This window comes from Acomys russatus, chromosome 14 (assembly GCF_903995435.1).
Source record: "Acomys russatus chromosome 14, mAcoRus1.1, whole genome shotgun sequence".
Lineage (NCBI taxonomy): Eukaryota > Metazoa > Chordata > Mammalia > Rodentia > Muridae > Acomys > Acomys russatus.
In genome coordinates, this window is record NC_067150.1 from 47,580,730 (window position 1) to 47,596,905 (window position 16,176).

At 39.1% G+C, this 16,176-nt stretch overlaps 1 protein-coding gene across 7 annotated transcripts in view; it reads right to left on the reverse strand.

Annotated features, from left to right (window-relative positions):
- Window positions 1–16,176, reverse strand: part of Peak1 (pseudopodium enriched atypical kinase 1) — a 213,995-nt gene that overhangs the window by 173,717 nt on the left and 24,102 nt on the right. The gene's annotated exons all lie outside the window — the stretch shown is intronic.

Consider the following 16,176-nt stretch of genomic DNA (forward strand, 5'->3'; position numbering starts at 1 on the left):
TTCCTGTGTGCCACCATGCTTCCTGCCATAACAACGACGAATTCAACTTCTGACCTTTTCTACGCCAACCCTATTAAATGTTTTCCTTTGTAAGAGCTGCTGTGGTTATAGTCTCTTCACAGCAACAGACACCCTAACTAAGACAATAAGCTTGATAAGGCAGCAGGCTCTAAGGAGAAAGTCTTGAAGATGGTCCCCAACAGCGGGCTTTGGTTTCGCTGGTTCTACCTGAAGAGACATACCACACAATGATGATGATAATGGTATACGGTGATGATGATGCCAACAATGATGGTGTTTATCACCAGGACTCTGATCCTTATGGCCTCATCACCAATATCTTTACTCCAATTTGGCAACACTTGTTTCAAAATGAAGTATCTGCCTGAAGTGCACTTGCTTGGCCATCTAACTGAGAGCTCTGGCCTTTCTTACACCTTATCCATACTAAATCTCATGAAATCAATCACCTCATCTACTTGCTTTTGTGTCTGCTGAAGTCTTCGATTACTACCAGCGACAACACTTGGACCTGTATGCATACCTGCAGACATTTTGGCCATGGCTGCTGGCAAGGGTCCAAAATAAATACTTTTTTAAGTTATCAAAACCCTTAGATTTAATATGCAAATTATCAGTCCTCAAAGTAGTTGAACCACCTCTGTTTGAGTTGAGACTTTATTAACATAAAAATGCAATGCATCTGCAAAATCAAACAAACTCTACATTTAAGGCTGAACTATTCTTTTCATAACATTAAGCACATTAAAAGAGCTAAGACTTTTCACATGCTCATTGCTTTGCTTTCCTTTTCACTGAGTAAATTTATTCTACAAATAGTGACAACTGATATTCCATTCAATCTAACCTAATTCAATGCTATCTAAATATGTGTTCACTAATACTAGAATATGATACACATTTTACTGAAAATAGTCTTTACTAATTAGAGTACTGGGAAAATAAATAAGTAATGTTGACGAATAAAAATAAAGCCACCAGAAAACCTGAAACCACTCCTATTCAAAATCATCTTTGAAACAAATGATTAGCGACTCAAATCTTCACTGTTACCTTTAACACTAGATATAAACACATGCCAAGCAACCATTTTTGCTACATAGCTTCAAGAGAAAACTCCTAACTAGATACCTAGAAAAATATCACTTGCAGCTGGGAAAGTGTACGCCATTAATTCTGACACTCAGGGGCAGAGGCAGGTGGACTTTATGAGTTCCAGGCCAGCCTGGTCTATATAATAAGCTTCAGGACAGCCAGGGCTACCTCTCTCAAAATAAAACAAAACAAAAAAAGAAAGAAAAATATAGTTTCCTCACCTTTGTATTTCACACAAACCCTAGCATAGAAAAGATGCTTTCAGGTGACTCAGTAAGCTAAACAGTCAATGTCTTTTTTAAAAGATTTACTTATGTATTTGTATATATAAGCACTCTATTTGCATATATGACTGCATGACAGAAGAGCGCATCAGACAGAAGAGGGCATCAGATCTCATTATAGATGGGTGTGAGCCACCATGTGGTTGCTGGGAACTGAACTCAGGACTTCAGGACAAGCAGCCAGTGCTTGTAACCTCTAAGCCATTACTCCAGCCCCAACAGTCTATGTCTTAATTAGGGTTATCATTGCTGTGATGAAACTCAATGACCAAAACTTCTTGGGGTCGGGGGAATAGTTTATTTGGCTTAAACTTGCATTTCACTATTCATCAATGAAGGAAGTCAAGACAGGAACTCAAAACAGGGCAGGAACCTGGAGGCAGGAATGTATGCAGAGGTCATTGAGGGGTGTTGCCTATTGGCTTGCTCCTTATGGCTTGCTCAGCCTGCTTTCTTCACCAGGCCAGGGGTGGCACCACCCACAACGGGCTAGGCACTTCTATATTAATCACTAAGTTAAGAAAAGACCCTACAACAACAGTTTTCAACCTGTAGGTCATGACTCCTTGGGAGTCAAAAGACTCTTTCACAGAGGTCACCTAAAACCATCAGAAAAACACAGATATTTACATTACAACTCAGAACAGGCTGGGAGTGGTGATTCACGCCTTTAATCTCAGCACTAAGGAAGGCAGAGACAGGCAGATCTCTATGAGCTCAGTTGTGTCAAGTTGACATGAAAATAGCCAGCACATGGGCTGGAGAGATGGCTCAGAGGTTAAGAGCACTGCCTTGTTTTCCAAAGGTCCTGAGTTCAATTCCCATCAACAGCATGGTGGCTCACAACCATCTTTAAAGAGGTCTGGTGCAATGCCCTCTTCTGGTGTGCAGACATGCATGCAGGCAGAACACACTATACACAATAAACAAATAAATCTTTTTTTAAAAACTAGAAAGCACAATTACAGATAAAACATCTTCTCTATTTTCTATGACTTTACTGCTGTGGTTCTCAACCTGTGGGTTGAAAAACCTTTTAGGGGGTGGGTGTCAAATGACTTTCATAGAGATCTCATATCAGATATCCTGCATATCAAATACTATTCATAATGGTAGCAAAACTCAAATTATGAAGCAGCAATAAACATAATTTTACTGTTAGGGTCACCACAAATATAAGGAACTATATTAAAGGGTCAGATCATTAAGAAGGTTGAGAACCAATGCTTCACTGTGTCTCATGGATGTGAGTCAATTCTTGCAAGAAAACCAGAACCTACACAACTACAAACATTTGATATACTTTGAGAGTTCTCTGAAATAAAAGAGATGTGCAGAGATGTGTTCCCCAATTCCAAAAGTAGAAGACGATGCAGTGTTTTGCTGTTGTTGATCTGCTATATTTAGATGGCTTTGAATTAAATTATACAGCATATACAAATACAATCTTGAAGAGGTCCAGATAATTGCTTCTGACAATCTGGAAACAAAAGCTGCTATTCACCAAAAAGATGACAGGCAACTGGAATCTGACAGGCTGGTTATTTATTGCATTTTCTGCACATTTGAATTTGTAGGCCTCCATAGCTATTAAGCAAAATTAGCTTCATGATGTCAGCCAAAAAGCCTCACAGGCAACAGTTTGATGTCATTAAAAAACTAGCATCCTCAATCTGTTTGCTCATTAGAAGCCTCTTGGTGAACCAGAGAGATTTTAATTGCACTCTTGCTCTACCGATGCTTAGTTCAGCACTGAATGCCAACAAATCCCTATAGTCCCTCCTTTTCCTATGTAAAGAGAACTTGGATACAGTTGAAGAAAATTCCATATCAAACACTCCAGTAGCTCTCTAAGCAAAAGGAAGCAATTTCAAACCTACAAATGTGATGTTACTTATTTAACTTAAAAAGCAAGCAAGCATCTGAAGAAGTGTTTTTGATCTTTGTGTGGTCTGAATAAGAATAGCCCCCATAGGCTCATATTTGAATGTTTGGTTCCCAGTTGGTGGACTGTATAGGAAGGAATAAAAGGTGTGGCCTTGTTGGAGGAGGTGAGTCGCTGGAGTGAGCTTCAAGGCGTCAAAAGCCCCACACCATTCCCAATCTCCCACTCTTTCTGTGGTGGGCTTGTGGGTCAAATGTAAACTCTCAGCTACTGCTCCAGTGCTATGCCTACTGCCATGCTTCCCGCCAGGATTGAGAACTAAGCTTCTGAAATTGTAGCAAGTTCCCAATTAAATTCTTCCTTTTATAAGTTGTCTTATTCACAGTATCTTTTCAAAACACAATAATAACTAGGACAATCTTCTACTGTTCCTGTTATCTCAGAATTCACTATACATTTTCATGTTCTTAGGCCTTTGCCTTTTTACCTTGACCCCAATTCATTTAGAATCTCCTCAAACATATTTGGCAAAGTTTTACTTATAACAGAAGTCACTATCCTCCCCCGCCAAAAATAATCCTCATAATTCTTGTCCTATATACTTTCTTATAGTTCTAACAATTGTTTATCAATATCATTAATGTTTTCAAAAATTACAAACTCAACCTCAGAGATTTAGAGGCTGAGGTAGGTGGATCTCTTTGAGTTTGAGGCCAACTTGGTCTCTATGACAATTTCCAGGCCAGACAGGGATAAACAGTGAGACCATAGAGAGAAAGCATGAGCCTTCTCTGTAACATTTTAATACATGTATATAACATTTTTTTATCATGTTTGCATCCCTTGTTACTTTCTTTTGCCTTGTTTGCATTCTCTCCCTTGTTCATTTTCTCTTCCTAGTGTCCTTTCTACTTTCATACATTAAAAAAAAAAATTAGATTCTTATTATAAGAAAAATGTGTAATACTTTCTTTTCTGAAACTAGCTTATTTCATATAAAATAATGATCAAGTTCCATTCATTTTAATACAAGCATCTTCATCTGCCCTGAGTGTGCTTTACAAACTTGCATTAAGTACTTCACAAACTAGTTGTAATTGTCTTAACATAGAAGGCAAGCTCTCTGTACATAGTATTTGAACACCTCCTGACAAAGCTGGCCTAAGATGGTATACTACCGCACATCATGAAGTGATGGTCTGAAGTACCTAAATACTTTGTAATGTGGTCTAGTCCTGTCACTGTCTCACGTCCCACCAGCTCTAAGGTACCTGCTGAAAACATGATCTACCACCACCACAACAACCTAGCAGCCAAAAAGGAAAGCTTGACACTGAATAAATGTGGAAAAACCCCTTCAAGACCATGATCTAGTGCTAGAGCTCTTGGCTGAGTGGTGCCTCTGTGTACTGACTGACAAATACTCTAAATTATACTCTTGTTCTTTATAGCTAAAGCAAAGGGCACACAGCCCTTTATATAGTCTACTATAGTAGAGTTTTAGTTCTTTGCCAAAATAAATGAGGACATCCAGACCTACCAATGACTCAAGGACAACTGGAATCCTGTCAAAGTTATGTAGACACTAGCCAGATTTGCAAGAAAACTACAGAGCCTGTTTTCTATGCTGCTTCTAGTTGGTAAAATAAGTTCTTGGTTTGATAACAAGGACAAAAATCTTCAATATGGCACTTCATAGCGTGTATAACTCTAATTTTTTATGTTTTTAAGTGAAGTTAAATTTTATTTTCTTCTTAAGTTTTCTGAGACAGAGTTTCTCTTTGTAGCCCTGGCTGTCTTGGAACTCACTCTGTAGACCAGCCTGGCCTGAAATTCAAATATCCACCTGCCTCTGCCTCTCCAGTGTTAGGATTGAGGACATGTACCACCACTGTCCAGCTGCAAAGACTAAGTTCTTTTAACTATCCACAGTGATCATAGAATTCTCATCAGTGTCTCGGTCAGGAAGACAAGTATCACTACAGAAGAACATAAGTGATTAACTCAAAGGAGAAGGAAAAGGTAATAATGAAAAGAGTCAACTAATTATAAGCAGCATGCCTAATTACAAATTTTGCTAGGGGCTCCAAATACTTTTAATTAGTTTTACCTGGTATATTAATTATAAAGTAGAACGCCACAAGAGAATTTTCTAATCATAGGAATATACTGAGTTTATAAAATTAGAATTTAAGTTATCTTTATAATTTAATAATTAAATGTTTAATAATACATGATAATTACTTTGAAAGTCATTGATAAAATATATATCACATTAAATTCAAGTTAGGACATTACTAAAGAAACAACAAAATCATTTTTAAAAACAGCCATAAGAGAACAAGTGTACAGCTAAAACATGAATAAATATAAAGCTTTGGTAAGAATTTTGTATTGTTCTTTTGTTTATTTTTTGAGACAGGGTCTCTCTATGTAGTCCTGACTGTCCTGGAACTCACTATGTAGACCAGGCTGGCCTCAAACTCACAGAGATCCACTTGCCACTGCTTCTGTAGTACTGCAATCAATTATACAATTGACACCAAGTCAATAATATGAATTTTGAATTTAAAAATTATAATATAACATTTTAAACTATTTACTTTCCAAGAGAAATAATGTTTCAGTCATGCTATAGGTAGTTTCAGGGAGCCCTAAGATTGAAATGTTGTCCCCTTTTAATTTTAAATTAATGTATGTATCCACATATGTAATCTTATGTGCATCATGTGCATGCAAGTGCCCACAGAGGCTAAAGGGTGTCAGGTCCTCTGGAACTGAGTTACAGGTAAATATGAACCACTTGCTATAGATGCTGAGAGCCAAACTTGGGTTCTCTCTGAGCAGTAAGCATTCTTAACCATGGAGCCATCTCTCCAGCCTTACTAAAGACCTTTTGAAAAAGTAGTATGAAAGCCTATCACTGCAGAAGGTTCCTAAAAATATATACATATTTTAAAAATGAAAATAAGTGAAGTTACCCTCCATTTAAACAGGATGGCAAAGGCCCTGCTGGATACCACATGCTAACAAATAGGAAGCTCAGTGCCATGAATGGGCTACTTCTCTGAGCCGTTGGCCAGTGAGGTTCCACAGATACCCCCAAAACACTACAGGCTACTGCTATTGCTCTTGTTTACACACTAGAATCGATGGTAAGACCGTGCTGCTAGAAACGCCATATACTTGAATCACAAAACATGGAAAAAAAATCAAGCTGCTACTGACCTGGAAGTTTCATCCTTGCTACCTAGCATTTATAGCTGGGCATGCTATTGAGGGAAAAGTAATCATCAACCTTACCTAGCTGTGACCCCTGTGACCTAAAATAAATAACCTACTTGGCAAGATATATGCCCATGGGAGCAATAGCGGCACTGCTGTCACAGGAGTGACCAACCATTTTCCAGTGGGATTTCAGACCTACTCATTAGATAGAACCAATACCTGCCACCCCCACAAGCACACGAAAAACACAAAAATATTTTTTAATGCTAGAAAAAGCAATAACAACAGAAACTAATTTCAACACTGTCCCATTAATCCAACATTAATCTTTGATACAAAAATAATCCTGTGTTATACCCTACATTAAAGTATAGTGTTGACAAAGTCTCAAGCAAAAACAATCATGTATTTATTTAGGGCAAGATAAGGAAGACCATACAGATTTAGAGAAAAGTATAACTGTTGTTTTTCTTTGTTTGTTTTGTCCTGTTTTGTTTTGAGACAGGATCTCTATACATAGCCCTGGTTGTCCTGGAATTCACTGTGTAGACCAGGCTAACCTTGAATTCATAGAGATCAGCCTGCTATTGGAGTTAAGAGCATGTGCCACTATGCCCAACTAGAACAGTTGTTAAATTAGAAACAGATTAGAGCTTAAATCATAGTACATCTTTTTGTTTGTTTTTTCAAGACAGGGTTTCTCTGTGCAGCTATGGCTGATAGTGTATCTTAATTATAATAAGAGTTTCTGAATTCTTAAAACTCATTTTAAAAAAATTTTATTTGTGGGGGGGGGTAGTACCATGGTACACTTGTGGAGACCCCCTTCCACTATGTGGGTCCCAAGGATCAATTCAGGTGGACAGACTTCGCCACGGTGAGCCATCTCACTGTCCCAAAAGTCAGACTCAATCATCAAGCACATGCTGAGTCTCCAGCTCTCTCCCTTTTCAGAGACCATCCCAGAAGTTCTCTGAATCCCAGACAGCAGAATGCTACTGTGGGTTTTTAAATAAGGAAGTAACAGTGAAAATCATGTTTTAAGATTAATAACATTTGGAGCTGAAGACGGCTCAGCAGTTAAGACAGTTTATTGCTCTGACAGAGGACCTGGGTTCAATTCCCAGCACCCAATGGCAACTCACACCTGGCTGTAACTCCAGTTCCAGGGGATCTAATGCCCTCTTCTGACTTCTACAAATATATGAATGCATGTGATGCACATAAACTCACACAGGCATACACATATATACATATGTAAACATGAAAAAATAAACCTTTTTCAGAAGATTAAAACTATCACAAAATCACCTAGGACAATAGTTGGAAAACAATGGAAGCAAGAAAAACCAAGGAACATGAGACAATGACAGATCCAAAAGAATAGGGTAGTAGTTTTAGAACAGCACAGAAGAGCCGAATCTGATCTTGCCAATAAGCTCACCCTTTTTATTATCAATTCAGTTTATACTGGAAATAGGTAGATACAAGTACAGTAATTACTTTTCTAATTTGTCTGATGGAAGAAAGGGAACCTTAAGAGTTCACTTGTGAAGTATAGATCATCTTCTTTCATCCAGGTTACAGAGTGTCTCAAATTCAATCACCAGGAAAATTATCTTTTTCAATTACACTAATTCTCCTGGCATTTTCTTCCAAAATAACTTAAGAGCAAATTAGAGGCACTCATTTAGTCTTTATTGCTGCTTTAATGGCAATTAGCTTGCCTCCTCATCTCTAGGAGCACTTACCTAACCCTCTGTCTTCCCCCTGTACTCCTACCTTCACTAAGAGAGTCAGGGCAAACCACAATCAAAAAATCTCATTTCTTCTGACCTGGAAGTGAGACTAAAGAGAGATTACACACCTTTGCCAAAATTAGAGAAACTAGAATAAAAGCTAAGCGCATTGAATTCCTAATGTCAGGGTGTGTGTATGAGGAGGGGGGTGTCTCCTATTTGTGCAGTGCTAAGGATTAAGTCTAGGGTTTCATGCACGGTAGGCAAGTACTCTACCAAATGTACCAAAGTACTCCAGGCCTAATGTTAGATCTTTAGGATGATCTGCATATATTCTCCACCTTAGAAATAACCCCACCACCACCAAAAAAAGCAAAACAAAACACTTATGTTTCAAACAGGGCTCCACTCCCCGCCATCTCTTCATTTATTTATTTTTACTTCCGTGAGCCCAGAGTGGCTAACATACACACCTAATAAATCAGAGTATGAGAAGCTTCTCTGCCACCATCCAGGAGGGACTCCACAGCGCTAGTACTTAGGACTCTCAACATGTGGAGCCCAAAACTTATTTCCCTCACCACTTCCCACTCCCTCCTCTGCCAGCTCCAATGTGCAAAGACACCCAATTTTTAAAGACTGTCTCATACCTCTAATTCCTTAGCTCCTTACACCTTTCTTCATAAACCCACTCTTTTCCCTTGCCTATGTGATAAATAAACTCAACTTCTCTTCAGAAATCTGGGATCCCTGAAGTATATCCTCCTCTGACTTTTTCCCCTTTACCTCTTCCAAATTTCTCAAAAGGTGAGCTACCACGATGGCCTGACAAGCTAAGTCTGATCCTTCAAACCCACTATGGAAGGAGAGAACTGACCTCTGACCGCCACATAGTCATGTAGCACTCTAATAAAAAAACAAAAACAGACTTCTCAGTGTTGTCAACTCAAAGACGAGTGACTGCTTGCCATATTATCGGTGCCAAAACACTTTAGATCTCAGCTCTGGACTCTGCCTGGTAGCTCTGCTGTTTTTCTCTTCAGTTTCTGTTTTATCTATTCTTCCTATTCACTAGACAGTTTTAAGCACATCTGGAATATGGCTATTAGCATCTTAAGAGAAGATCCAATGGGAATTAAATGGTTGCACAGAAGACTTTGCATGTAAGGCTCAAAGGGCTCATCTAACCCCCCCAAAGTGACTTTTTATTAATATTCCTAATACTGCTAAAACAAATCTTTAAAAACTTTAATGTTCATGTGTCCATTTTGAAGATGTGTTCTCAGTGTGAACTCACAAGGCCAGCCTAGGCTGCACAGTGAGTTCACACTGGGGATACTGATGACTTTTTTGTTAGGGTCTTGTTTTGTTTTAAGGGAATCTTTTTAAGTAGGATGAGTGTTAAAGGAGGCATCAAAATCTGGTAACTGACTACAGAGCGGATGGGGAGTTATGCAATATCTCTGTGCCACTGATGTGAAAAACAAAAGAGAAAGCTTCAAGAAAACTAATCTCTAAAGGCTACAGGTACAGGCCAGCCATGGTATCACAAGCCTTTATTCCCAGTACTTGGTGAGCAGATGCAGGCAGATCGCAGTGAGTTCAAGGCCAGCCTGACCTACAAAGTGAGTCCAGGACAGCCAAGGCCACACAGTGAAACCCTATCTCGGGGGTAAAAAAGACTCAGGCAAAGCCTCAAACCCACTGCAGCCCCTCTGTGATGGTTAATTTTGGATGCCAATTTGACAGATCTAGAATCACCTTTTAAAAAAAAAGAAAAGAAAAAAACTCCAGGCACATCTAGATTAGGTTAATTCAAGTGCCCACTTAACTGGGCAGCACCATTTTTAGAACTGGGATCTTGAACTGAATAAAAAAGAGAAAGCAAGCTGAGCAGCAGAGCGCGCTCTCTCTCTCTCTCTCTCTCTCTCTCCCCCCTCCTCCTCCTCCTCCTCCCCCCCCCACCCCCAGCTTCCTGACTGCTAATGCAGTGTGACAAGCTGCCTCAAGTCCTGCAGCCCCTGAATGGAAACTGGCAGGTCCTGTGGCCAGGACTTCACCACCATGCTTGATAAACCAACTCCTTGAAGTATGAGAGAAACGGAGCCCCTGCAGTTGCTCCAGGGAGTATTTTATCAGAACAAGAAACTAATAAACCATGTACAATATAGTTTCTGTAATACTTGTTTGAGGGAGTTGGTTTTAATAAAAACACGGGACTGTGGTTTAAGATACACAAGTAGGCCTTCCTTTGCTTTTCAAGATGACTGATTAGTCTAACCCTTCCTATCTATTATGCTTGCTCTAGGATTTTATGATTGCAAACCCACTATTCAAAAGCATTTTCTAAAGCTATTTAGAATACTTTGACTTAGTGGCTCCAGCTCTAAAATCTACCGATCATAAAAACATATTTAGAATAAAAAACTTAAACTGTACCAGGGTGTGAAGGCATGCCCAGAATCTCAGCACTAGAGAGAGGCTGAGGCAGGAGAATCCCAAGTTCAAAGCCAGTTTAGACTATAAAACAAGACAAAACAAAACAATTCAACTTTAAATAAAAATAGTAGTCAGCTTGAATCAGGTAAAAATCTAACAAAATTATTTATCTTAATAATAAAAATATATTGGCAAACTCAGTACTAGTTGAATTGGTACTGATCAGAATGAACAAAACCTAACTTGATTTGAAATTTAGTGCAGAAATGGAAAATCACAGAGTACTATAATTTTGTCTTTTATCTTCCCTTCCCTGCAGCCAGCCACCTGTTTTAGATGTCCTCACGCAGAGAGACAGCAACAATGCCATTCTTCTTCCAAGTGCAACCAGGCTTTGGCAAACTTAAGGCAGCATGTCAGTTAAAAAAAAAGAAACCCAGCCCCAAATTTAATTTATTAAATATCTACTGAAGTATTGAGCATGCCTTCTTTGAGTGTTACTGGATTTTCAATTTATCATTTAAAAACATACAAAAAAGGTTTTTAAAAAATCTATACGTGAAGACAAATAAATAACAGCTCCCAAATGAATAACACATGGGTTTTAAGTTCTGTACTGTTCCGAATATGAAATCTTACATCTTTCCACTCCTGCTCTTTGCCACAATATCCTCACTGCATATGCTGCCCACCCATTAGTCATGTAATGATAGTCTCAGTATGTTCACAGTGCTTGTGTTCCAGTAACTCTTACTTTGTTTTCATAATAGCTTTAAAGCAGAAAAGAAGTGATGCTAGCAATCTCGATATGTTACAGGGAAGTTTTTGAGTGCTTCCTTTAGATGAAGATGGTGGGGGCAGGCGGGGAGAAAGAAAAATATCTCTAATAAGGAAAAACTAATATGTATCGGGTCTGGGACTACCCATGGTTTGGGGCATCCATTAAGGGTTTTGGAACTATTACCTCATGGATAAAGGGAGCTATGATATAAACTATCTGTACCAGCTCCTTTTTTTTGTTTTTTGTTTTGTTTTGTTTTTGTTGTTTTTCAAGACAGGGTTTCTCTGTGTAATAGACCTGGCTGTCCTGGATTCACTTTGTAGACCAGGCTGGCCTCAAACTCACAAAGATCTACCTGCCTCTGACTCCCGAGTGCTGGGATTAAAGGCGTGCACCACCACGCCTGGTGTGCCAGCTACTTTTTATGCCCACTTGACAAAAGCTAGAGTCATCTTAGAAGAAGAAACCACAACTGAGAAGATGACTCCATAAGACTGGGCTGTTGCAGGCAGGCGTGTAGGGAATTTTCTTATTTTGTTATTGATGAAGAGAGCCTAGCCCATTGTGGGTGCAGACATCCCTGAGCTGGTGGTCCTGGTTCTATTAAGAAATCATGTTGAGCAAGCCAGAAAGAGCGAGCCAGTAAGCTCTTTGACCTCGGCATCAGTCCCTGCCTCCAGGCTCCTGCCCTGACTGCCTTTGATGATGAACTGTGAGCTGAGAGTAAGCACTAGAAACCCTTTTCTACCCAAGTTGCTTTTGGTCAAAGTGTTTCATGACATCAATGGCAACCAAGCCACTGCCTGTGGCCGCTTTTGTTCTACATTAGCAGTTGGGTAATCATAGCACACCACCTGGCTTTTTACCAAAATATTTGTCAACTCTTAAGACTTTTCAAAATAAATTGGATAAAATTTCCTATGTATTCATCTGTAAATGAAGAAGATAGAGCTTACAGACTTTCTTACAGATTGTTGTATCTAATTAACTTTTGAATATTTACAATATTTGAAACCAATGTCAATATTTCCCGAACTACTAAACAAAGCAGAGTTGACTCAACCACTCAGGTAAACTAAACTGTGGGACTTCAAATGTGGTCATGTCTAACCCAGCTGCACACTAATTTACTATTACTCAGCACGGCATTGTCACAAGAGGATGAATAATGACCGAGCCTATTTGTGTGTCATTGTTTGTACTACAGGATTTTCAAGTAAGAAAAAATGGCTAGCAGTGATTAAAACAAAAATACTTTAAAGGTTTATAATAGAAAACAATTGGTTTTTATTCTTAAGCAACAAATCAAAGGACTGAGTTCCAAATTAAAATGTAGTCGAGAAACAGCCAATGAATTAAATGGAGCTATGTGCATGGCCACAGCATTCATAGGAACTATTTTGTTAAAATTTTCACACTCTCAAGTTAAAAAAAAAGATCTGATAAACCTTCCTCTTCAATCCAACACCCCTGTTATCCCTAGCCCAACACTTCTCAAGGCCAACATCACAAGGAAAACTGTACTGAATTCAACGCCAAGGCTGTTTCATTTTGTTGTGAAATTAAACAAAAAAAAGTCACATTGTATAAGTATAATCCACAGAAAACCCTGAAGCCTAGAAGGTACATCTATCAGAGTGTTGGCTGATCAGGTCACTTTATCCTGATAGTGGTAGAAACAATTCCTTCGATGCTATCTGAGACTTGAGCTGTCTCACACCATCAGCCTCAGATTAACGGCATTTCAGATCTCCAAAGGACCAGGCTTAGAGTAGGGTAAGTGTAGAAGTAAGCGGTTCTGGAGTAAGCCAAAAAAGTCTCATTTCAGCCATAATTCCAGCACTCAGTTTCTATGTGATCTTATGGCAGAGTTGTGTTCACAGACCATAGCAATTTAGCACACATCATAGGAGCATCTGGCCCTTAAATATCAGCTAAACATACATAAGAAGACAGGCCAGGAAGTCCTCAGACTTAACTATCAAATAGGAACTGTCCTTCTAACTTGCCTAAAATGACAAAAATAGCACTCAGCAGAGCCAATGTGGACCCAGGTAATAAGAAGCCAGCATCTAAGCTCTTAGCTACCACACTGTATATTGGACTGAGCATCTCAGGCGTTCCTAAGAGTGGCTCCATGTAAAACAAAGTATTTTAAAGCTTTCTTTATCAAAGTGATCCTAATTGATGTTTCAGTTCAGAAAAATGCCATTGGCAGCAAACGGCTAGTAAGATTATGGTGTTACATCCAATACCTGTTTAGAAACTAAAACCAAGAGACAAATAGAGCGTCCGGAGCTAGTCGCTCAACATATCACACCAGGTAAAAGAGGACATTCCACTACACCTGGTTCTGGTAGAGTCCTCTGAACTGTAAACCCAGTGCCTCATTAAAGTCACATCTCAGGTTTAAAAAAAGTAAAATATCTAGTTATTGTACAACAGAAACACACAGGAAAGTAGCAGGTGGGAAGGAAGTTCTAACAAAGTTTTGCTTTGGTTTGGGTTTGAGTGTTTTGAGACTAGGTCTCACTATGTAACATGGGCTGGCTTTGAACTATCTAAGTCCAGGCAGACCTACAACTCACAGCAATTTTCCTGCCTCAGCCTCCCAAGTGTTGGAACTACAGGCATACATTGCCAAGCCATGTCTGACTTACAACAGAATTTTAAAGGATCTATTTGAAGACTAGTAAACTCTGAAACAAAACACAGACAATGAATATGTAAATACTACTAATGTGCCATGCAGTGGTACAGCAAGCCTTTAATCACAGCATTCAGGAGACAGACAGGCAGATCTCCACGTTTGAGACCAACCTGGTCTTCTAAAAGTTCCTGGACCACAGAGAAAAACTCTGACTCAAAAATCAAACAAAACAAAACAAAACGAACTAGCAAACATATATATGTCCATGTGTGTGTGTATAAAACTAATAAACTGTTTCTATGCTTTCTGTTTTGAATTTTTTATTATTATTATTATTATTATTATTATTATTATTATTATATGTGTATTGTTTTCCTACATGGAGGTGTCTGCCTTCAGAAGGCATTGTATTTCCTAGAAATGCAGTTACAGAAGGCCGCGGGCTGTGATGGGGTGCTAGGAATCAAGTGTGGCTCCTCTGTGAGAGCAGCGGCATTGTTAACTACTGAGACATCTCTAGCCTCTTCTGTGATTTCAACTAAAATAATCCTGTAAGAGAAATTAACTGTCTTCCTGTATGTCCCACAAGAAAACTACCTGTAAGGACTTATATTTATGATTATCTTTTTCTACAAAAAAGTATGTCCTGTTCCTTTAAATTATGTTAATAAATTATAAAGTGTTCTCTTCCTGGAAGAAAAAGTCAGCAAGTGCTGACTTATCACCTATGTTTAAAACAGAATTAGTGTGCTCCTAAGCTCTATTCTTTAAAAAAAAAAAAAAAAAAAAAAGGAATTCTTTACATTAGGTTACAAATATTTGTATTCAAATATACCTTTTGTTTAAGGCAAAACAGATGGATTATTGTCCAAATTCAAAATGGTCACATATGGAAAGTGATTTTATCTGTTGAACAGCTAATGTTTTTGACTCCTCTTCTGTCAGCCTTGCTTAATATGCACAATTTCTTAGAAATAAATATGGTGCCAGGTGTGGTAGGCTATGCCTGTAATCCTACCACTTGAGAGACAGAAGCAGGAGAATCAGGAATTTAAGGCCGTCCTGAGTTAGACTGCAAGATCCAGGCTAGCCTGGGCTACATGAAACTCTGTCTAGGAAAAAACAAAAACCAAAAAGAACAGAACAGAACTGTACTGTGGTTTCAGTAGAAACTGGTGCTGCGCTGATCTACCAGCAAACTAAAGTTAAATAACTAAAAAGTAGAAATGAGAGGGTTGTGGAGCAAAGTGCTTGCCATAGGAGCACGAGAATCTGACCCCCAGCACTCATAAAAGTAACTAGGGCTAGGGAGGTTGAGACAGGCAGATCCGTGGAGCTCACTGGCCAGCCAGCTAGACAATCAGTGAACTCCAGGTCCACTGAGAGCCTGTCTCAAAAAATAAAGTGGAGGGTGACTGAGGAGCACGTCCAACCAATACTGGTCTGTGGCCTGCTGCTCCCTGCTCCCCTGCACCACCACCCCCCCACATACCCACCCAAACTCATATCCACCAGACAGATACATACACAAAAGAAAAAACTGAGGAGACTTATGAGAATTCTCCTCAAAGCAAACAATCGTCTTTTTCTCTGTATCAAAAACAAATAAAAATAAATTAGTAGTACAAAAAGTTAGTCCAGGATGGCCAAGGCTACACAGAGAAACCCTGTCTCGAAAACACACACACACACACACAAAAAAAAAAAAAAAAAGAGAGAGAGAGAGAGAGAGAGAGAAAGGGACAATTATTCCGAAGAACTACCAGACTTGGCAAGACATAAATATGGAGGAGTCAACGAATCAAACAACCTCAGCACTTTGGAGTGACGGCAACTGTGTGGATGACAGCTTTCTTGACAAGCCAGTCTGTCAGTCAGTCAGAGGAGAGCTAGCAGAACAGGACAGAGGGAAAACATTCCTATCCTGCTCGGATGGGTTAGCATGTATGAACTAGATCCTAGGTAAAGCAGATGGGTTAGCGTGTGGGCATAGTTAGCATGTACTAAGTATGAGCTGGATCCTGGGTAAAGCAAAGGCGCATAGTCTCAGCCCC